Below are 6,634 nucleotides of genomic sequence, written 5' to 3' on the forward strand. Positions count from 1 at the left end.
TAGGTTAGGATGGATTTTTCTCAGCTTTTGCTGGACAGGTTTTTCATCGTCTATCATTGGGATCATATGCTGAATGATAGAAGTGTCGTAAGTCTTAATTTCATCATAGTTCTAGGCAAAGACACTTTTGTATTGTTTCAAGAGATGAACGTATGCTAATCTTTCTTTAGGGGCTAGGCCAAGACCTAGATTGATATTATGTGGCTTGGTATTAGTTCCTAGATTTACTAATTCATAGTTTAGAGTTGAATTTTGAAGTTTTGAATTGGTAGATCTTTTGAATCGGTCTTTCAAATCGTATAAGTCTTCCAATTTGACTACTGATTTTGGAATAGAATTATTAGTTCTATCTTGTTGTAATTGTTTTTCATGTTGGTCTTCATCTATAATCTGATTATTGTAAGATCCCTCTGATGTGAGGAAGCTTACAATATCAGGATCATCGTTAAAAATTCTCCAATTGGTAATGTTATCAAGAATCGAGGGTCTAAAAATTAATTCAATTGAGAATCTATCCGGGCTAAAGTCTTCTGAGGGAATGAGCTTGGAAGCTACGTTTGCCAATAGATCAGCACTAGCATTTTGAAGTCCATATATTGATGAAATATTGAATGCTATAAAATGTTCAGTCAAATCTTGTACTAAAGATTGATAATGCTTTAAATGACCTGATAGTCAATGTATTGTATTTCGTACCTGTCTAATTACAATCTTAGAATCTCCAAGAACTTGTAGATACTTGATATCTAGTCCGATTACATTGTATAATCCTTGGATTAAAGCCTCATATTCTACAGTATTATTGGCACAATCGAACTTGAGTCTGCAAGTTAACATAATTATGTTTCCCCCTGGACTAACTAATACGCATCCTGCTCCTGCTCCATCGTTAGACTTAGAACCATCAAAAAATAACTTCCAAAATAATGATTTATTTACAAGACTATATATGAAATTAACACATTTAGAACTATCTGTTTGAGAAAAGCTTTCTAGTTGAGATAAAACAGAATGTTCTAAATAAGGCGAAGTATGAGCATTGAAATTTCCTAACAAAGAATCAATAGAATAGTTGCCAATTATATTGTTGCTGTATGCTACAGGTTCATTTTCTCCTTCCAATTCTGTTACTATGTATTTTTGATGCCTTTCTTGCACAACCTTTATTTGATTTGGTTTGCCATTGTAAGGGAGCCACATATGCGACCAATCGGTTGCAAAATATCCATGAAGCTTTTCAGACCAATCCTTGCTAAGGATTAAGCCATAGAATTCTGGAATGTCTGCAACTAAAATATCGATAACTTGACATAGCTTTGGATTAGATGACAGCCTTATGGTAACCTGATTTAGTTCTTCGATTACTTCAACCTGTGACCAGTCCAGCTGAACTATGCACACTGCATATTTTTGGGGTCGAACGTTCAGCTTTGCACATATTGATTTAGGTAAGATATTGGATGAAGCTCTTGAATCGACTAAACAATTATGCAATTTTTTATTGAAAAAATCATAAGTAAGAACAAATGGTGGAGTATGAGATCTTGACCTTCCTCCAATTAGAGCGATGTCGTTAGGATCAACCTTACTAGTCACAATATTTAGAGGTCTTCCCATCTCGTGGAGAGATTGCAAGATTATAGCGGCGGGTAGAGGTGCAACTGGTACTACGTGTAATTCTTTCAAAAGAAGCTTTTTTTGATGTTTTAACTTGCTCAATTCATAAAAAGTAATGTTAGCCCTAGTCTTCTTCATGTCTTCTATGATATTATATTCCATCTCATCAGAAACAATCAATGTTTTAGATGGAGTTGGTTAATCTATTTGGACTGGGCTCGTTTGTGTCGCTTTGGGTGACATTTTATTTCTTTCAACTTTATAGTTAGTCATTGAGCTTGCGCTCTTTGGCTTAGGAATAGGTTGAGGAGGATCGAGCTGATTTCTACTTCTAGTATTAACTGGGGATGCCTCTTGATCCTCTTCGTCTAGGAGGATAAAATCCCACATTCCCTGTACTTCTACAGCTTCTTCTTCATTAGTAGGCTCTTCGTTAGAAAATTCCTCTTATTCTTCTTCTGATTCAGCATTAGTAATAGCATTGGGAGGCTTTGAATCAATTGAAGGATTTCTTCTATAAGGCTTATAAGGATTTTTAGAAGAAGTCTCTGCTACTTGTTTCTTTATATCAACCATTTCGTTAGACATGGTTTTCAAAACTTTCTGCAATCCCTCTAAATCAAATGGGTCTTTGGACTATTTTTTCTTTGGATCTTCTTTAGAAGTAGCCTTCTTAGATTTACGTTCATCAACGACGTTTTTCTTTTCTAAGGCTATGATATGTTTCTCTACCACTATTGCTTCCTTCATATTGTCAGCTAAAGCTGTTTTGTTAGATCTATCAACGAAGATTGCTATGTTTGATGGTAGAGGAGATATGTACCATTCATTTCGAACTTCTTCGCTAGGCTTGGAGGCAGTAGGAATTTTGTTCATAATTTTATTAAAACATGAGTTAAAATCTTTGACAGGTTCCCTTGATTCAGCCCTAAGGTTAGACAGGTCATTGATCAGTGTCGCAGTGGACCTGTCATCGCAAAACTTAGTCAAGAATTGTTCTTGGAAAATATCCCAGCTAGCGATAGATCCAGATGGTAGTGAGAAATACAATGATCCAGCTATTCCTTGCAAAGTGTAAGGGAAGAGCCAAATGACAGCGTCTTCATTTGTAACCCCATTGAGATTTATGGATAACATAAAGTTGTTTATGTGTTCTTCTGCTAGCATGCCTGCTTCAAGATTAAACTTAGGCAGCCATTTTTTGGGATTGGCTGGTAAGGGCATAGGAATTAAGACTGCCCCTTGGTTATTCCATGGAGTTTGGGCCATCGTTTAAATACTAACAGAGGAAAGCACAAAATATAATCCTTGCAGTTGGGAAGATGAGGATATTACAGTTCCAGATGATTGAGAAGGAGATGTCGAAGTTCCAGTGGTATGGTGGACGATAATTTGAAGTGGAGGAGTCGATGGTTGACTTCGCGGTGGAGAGGTTAAGATGGATGATGATGACAAAAGAGTCACACTATCAGACCCTTTAGGTGATTTCCTTGCTCTCTTCCTTGTAGGTAGAGGTAATTCAGTTGGTTTGATACCAAACATTTCACTCTGCAATTTGGTAAGGGGATGAGAAGGGTTATATGCGAAGTCACACTACCTTGAGATTTTTCAGATTTTTGAGTAGATATTGAAAATCACTGAAGTTTATGGATCAAAGATTCAACTTTAGGAGGTTTAATAGTAGATTTATCTAAAATATTCGGGTTTGTGGCAGTGGTTGTCATTCTATCGACTTCTCACTCAAGATTTAAAGATTCTAAATGCGATGGAGAAGTCGGGGAAGATGGTGAGGGCGATTTACTCTCAGAATGGTATTTAGATTTAGATTTACTTGCCATTCATAGTTCAGGGGCCCTCTTTCTAGCGCCAAATATGTTGAAGCCCTGAAAATTGGGTCTACAACAAGTGGGATACCCACCCGGTCCAGACCTTGGTTAGCAGCTCCTTTTCGGTTTGGTGTAGTGGGTCCGACTGGGGATATGGGACCAGTTTCCTAATTTATGTGTCTGTGGGTTGAGAATTGATATTTCATTTCTAATAACTTCTAAGTAAAATTCTTTTATTCTAAGTCTAATTTAACGACATGCAATTGTATCCTAATAAATAGAAATATCTAATTCTAAAACTACCCCGAGATTTGATATTTCAATTATGTGATCTAAAATAGTTTCTACAGCAAATGGTAATAAAGATCAATCAATCATTTAAGAAAAGAATTCAATAAAGATGAACTGTTTCATATAAAAGGTTAGCCGAAAAGTTGTGAAAAACACATTTCATAATAAGTCACTGATATATTAAGCATAAATAAAGGGCTATCACCGTACAAAAGTGCCAAATGATAACTCAAGAATTTAAGAATTCATACATAAATAACTGAACATGAATATCACCATAGCACATAAGTAGAATTTGTTAAGAGATAAAAGTACCATTTCTAACGAGTTCTACTCATGATCTCTAGCAATAATGATCTATCTCTTCTTAATTCAACATCTACTAAGAGTACAAAAGTGCAACATCAGTAGCGGATATTAAATGCAGATATCAATAAATTATGTTCCATTCATTCATCAAAACCTCTTCGGAGGGTGCAAAAGTGCATGTTCTGAGGACAAGTTTTTGACAAATTTCAGGACCCTTCTCTAAATGCATGAGAAGGGTTTAAATACTACTAGCTAAATCTAAAAATAATTTATTACAAAAATGTAGGATACAGTTTAAATGACCATCCTCATATTAGGCAAAAATAAAGAAAAACTGAAACTAAAACTGATAAATAACTCTCTATGTATCTGTTCCTTTTAGTCGCAAGCATTTAGCATTTGCTTGAGGAGAGTTGGCTGCCTGACTTCTGACTTTAACTATCCTACGAAAATGGAATCAGTAAGAGCTGGCGTCATCTTCTCGGCAGAATTAATGATACATTTGAGATTCATGCACTGGCTGTGTGGTTTTACCAAGTACGTCTAGTAAGAATCCCAATTCAACTTGGTTAACCTTTTGATGGACTCTTCTTTTTCTTGAGCCTTCTATCTCCATCTTGTCTGTGGATGCTGTACATTTGGTAGATATTTACATAGCACTTGAGGATATCCCTGATAAATACCACTGGTATTTGAGTTCAAGTTTTTCCTTTAGCCTTTAGCACCATTTCCTAGAAATTTCCGGGCTTACAGGTGATTGAGCAATTAGAGGCTTTCCATTTTAAGAGGTTTTTGCTGGCAATGCACGATTAATTTTGCATCAGAAACTGCCTCCGTTTCTCGATCCGGGCGTCCCTGGTGCTACTTTTCGCCTCTTGCGTGCCTTTTGTTAGAGGATATAAATCTTAAATTTTGTGGAAAGAATGACTTTGTACATTCTTAGCTCCGAGTCTTAAACTGTTGGTCTATTATCTTATCCTTATCCAATACCTGTTTGACCGTGTCTGTGTATGGAAGAATTTTAGGCCTCGACGCTATCCGGTGCAAGAACGAACATGCTAGTTCTATAATAGATGCTTGAGATGACCCGTGTGAGCCAACAGTAGCTGTAACCTCCATTATTCTAGGGTTTTCTTCCTCGAGTAGACTGTACATGCCTTCCCAAGTAGTAATACCGACATCTTTGTTACAGGTGGTGTCTGTGTATAAGGGCATCATCTCTTTATCTCCAGAACTCAGAGCTTTATCCTTCTTTCCCATAATATTCTAAACACTGCTATGTACACTTCTCTTCTCTTCGCTCCTGCAGTTTACAAATGATGCAAGAATAATGATAAGAAAAAGGTGGCGGGAAAGCTTTAAATGCCAAAAACATATAAAATATATCACCCTACGTGAGATGGCTCTTCATCAAATCAAAACCATATTTCATTAATGATTGCCAACTAACTCATTAATTAACATTAATGCCCATAACTGGGCATTGGTTTGTGGAAAAGCTTTTTCGAACGATGAGCTCTGCAGATATGTGATAAAGCGATTTTGTGATTTGCTTCGCAATATTACAGATCGCGATATCTCAAATTCGTTGCGTGTGGTAATCATCCATTACAATGTGTTTTCTGTGAAATGAGATTTGCAAGACGCACCATCGCATATCAACGGTTTGAGGTATTTTGCTTTAAGTGATACTTGAAGCACGTTAAAACTGCGATGCGATAAATGTCTTCAACGTGTGATTTCACATTGTGATTTCATAATATTAGGATTCCGTTTGTAGGACGGCATCCATTACCTTTTTGCGAGGCGATGCTTTTTATTAAGGGAATGATTTTGTTCAAACTTATCATAAAACTCAAGTCTTTTTAGATTTTTCTGGTATTCTCCTAGGTTTTATGATAGTAAGATTTATTCAAAAAGGAAATACAAGTCCTAATTTATTTTTTTGAATTTTATGGATAAGGGTCCCCACTTATTTATTATCAGTAATAATACTAAATAAGAAAGGGGGTTGTTGCTGGCCACAACACAACCCAGAATTCCTCGAATTTTCTGCCTAGCAATACCCCTTGAGAAAATTCAACATTTGACCCAAAAATTGAAGTCAAACTCAATCAAATGCACCTGCATCAACGCTAGTCAAACCTGTTCCTGAATTTTGAAATTCTGCAATTTTGGTTCTGTGATTTATCCTAGAAATTTTGTCCTCCTAGTCACATGTGTGTGAGAGAGAGAAGTTTCCCAAGTTGTACGAACAAATACGATGAATAAAGATAGAGGAATGTGTGAGTTATGGATTTCTAAATGAGGCGTGAGCTCTCTTCTATTTATACACTTCATTGTGGGTTAAGAGACACATCCATTGGGCTTCTTGAGCCTACATAATGATGAACGCGACCTGAAAAATTTGCACATGTGAGGGAATAAATTGAAATTCACACCTCTACTTGTTCGAATGAGATTAGCTTATATCAATCTTGGACCTGTCAAAAAGAGGAACCCAATGAAATCATCATCTCCAACAAATGAGTTGTCCCAAGGTGGAATTTAGCCCTAGTTTCTAGTTTTAATAGCTAAGCTTGCAAGTATTG

Source organism: Pinus tabuliformis, chromosome 1_2 (genome assembly GCF_031772625.1).
Source record: "Pinus tabuliformis cultivar Carrire ecotype Pingquan chromosome 1_2, CPIR1, whole genome shotgun sequence".
NCBI classification, from domain to species: Eukaryota; Viridiplantae; Streptophyta; class Pinopsida; order Pinales; family Pinaceae; genus Pinus; species Pinus tabuliformis.